This window comes from Aplysia californica, unplaced genomic scaffold (assembly GCF_000002075.1).
Source record: "Aplysia californica isolate F4 #8 unplaced genomic scaffold, AplCal3.0 scaffold00260, whole genome shotgun sequence".
Lineage (NCBI taxonomy): Eukaryota > Metazoa > Mollusca > Gastropoda > Aplysiida > Aplysiidae > Aplysia > Aplysia californica.
Window position 1 is genome coordinate 743681 of NW_004797530.1, and position 2159 is coordinate 745839.

The 2159-nt window shown below is 39.9% G+C and overlaps 1 protein-coding gene across 1 annotated transcript in view; it reads right to left on the reverse strand.

The window, feature by feature from the left end:
• LOC100533425 (sodium channel alpha-subunit SCAP1) overlaps nucleotides 1-2159 on the reverse strand; it is a gene marked incomplete in the record, with an annotated part of 152143 nt that overhangs the window by 83229 nt on the left and 66755 nt on the right.

The window sequence follows — 2159 nt, forward strand, 5'->3', positions numbered from 1 at the left end:
AGAGAGAGAGAGAGAGAGAGAGAGAGAGAGAGAGAGAGAGAGAGAGAGAGATGGGAATTGTAATAAGCGAGGCTGTATCTTCCTTCATAATGTTTGCTGAGTGCTATCTCGTAGCACGTTTTCCACTGTTGTGTCACAGCTGTCAAGACTGTTGGTAAATCTTTCCTTTGTTATCAAAGTAAATATTTGTTAATTCCTGCATTCAGTTAAATTTTTGTTTCATGTTTCATTAAACTCCAATTTTCACAACCGAAATTCAATGGTTTAAATGTAATTTACATCAAAACTGGGAACTTGCAGTTAGTTCAAGATGGCAGAACACCTTATAATCCCCACCCTCCGTCATTGGAATAGCTGTTCAATATGGCAGAGGCGGGCTAACCGCCCGTCTAGATGGGTTGTTAAGAAGTAGGATATACCACAGGGGATACTCTACACGTTATACTTTGTCAACCTTTTTAAAGCCAGTGTACATTTTTAACACCTTTAAGAGGCTCAAATATTCATGCCGCCCACCTCCATGACGTATTTCCTAGCGTAACAAAATCTGTCACTCCCCGTGTGATTCCCACCGCCCACCAAAATGATAAAATCTCCCATTTCTTTAACCATGCGAGAAAGGAGAACGCAAAAAAAAAGCGAAATGAGATAAGACAATCATCATCTTAAGAAAAGAGAACGAATCAATTTGGCTGTTTTGGGAAATATTTTGCGTAGCCTACCCATCGATAAAAGATTAATTAATCAATTCAGTGAGCTTCTTGAATTAAGCGAGGCCCCACATTATGATTATTCCACAACGCTTGAACACGCACAGTTTTGGGAAACTTAAATAACTTTGTTGTTCATACATGTTTTTCAGTCTAGTTTACCTTTATCAGAAACCTAAAAAGACTGACCAAAACATGCTCACTAGGAAATATATAAATGAATTTGTGTTTCTGATCTGTTTATGATCGTTCGATTGTAAAACACATTGGCTTTTGGTCTGATCTCGGACACAAGTATCCGGTACGTACGTCCTTAAGTCTTTATGGGCGTAGCGAATACATATTACGTCCAATCAGCAACAGACTAAAAGCAATGTTGTGACATAAATATTTTAAACCATCGTATACAAATCAGAGACAAGAATGTGTACATTTTATAGTATCCCTACTGCTGCCTGTCCTTTTAAATTGAAAACAATTTAAATAATATGTTTCAATGTTTGTGTTTTAATAAGAGTGTTATGGCACTTGCAACACAATTAGATCATATAAGGGCCACAGATTAGATGTGTTACAAGAGAGTAACGAACACAAAAAAGAAGAGATAAGGACGACAGATGTTTGACAGCAAAGAAGGAACAAACCACACCTGAGCATCCGCCAACCTCTCACGTCTTCATGTTTGCAAAATGCACGTCCTCAATGAGTTAAAGAGTTAAACGTATCTACCTGGTCAACTTGGGAAGGGTGAATGTGAGTAACGTTAAATAAAAAAGACTCAGTAAAAACACTCGATAAAACAACTTCCTCGATCAAGCGTGAATGGAACCCATGTCTCTTTCGTGCAAGACACATATCCCTACTATGACGTCACAGACCCCAACCGCGAAAAACGACCATCATCGTCATCTCAACAGCAAAAAACAACAACAAACAAAGGGAAAAAAGAAAAGAAAACAAACGAAGGATGGGGGTTGAGGTGCTTTGGGGGGGGGGTGCTCTTATACCTACCCAGCATCTAATTTGCTATATTGGGGCGCATCTATTTAATTACTCGGGCGCTGTTTAAGTCCGGGGGGACTGTGTAGCCGCGTATATAGGGTGTCCATTATCCGGGTGTTCAGTATAAACAGTTCTCTCTGAGGGCTGGCTGGATGGACAGGGGGCTCGCACGTGAAATGTCATGAACCATCCAGCCTTCTCACGTGATCACACAACAGCTTCCTGTGATGTTGTGATGGGAAGGCTTCCCGGAAGAGACGGACAGTTTTGGTTGGACACAGACAGGGGTGAGGGAGGGAGTGGATGATTGGAAAAATAAAATACATGGACAAACAAACAGACCGACAGACAAACTGGCAGACAGGTAGACTTATTTGTATAAAAAGACTATGCATATATAAACACATACACACACTTACATGTTTATAAATCATACATATACAAATT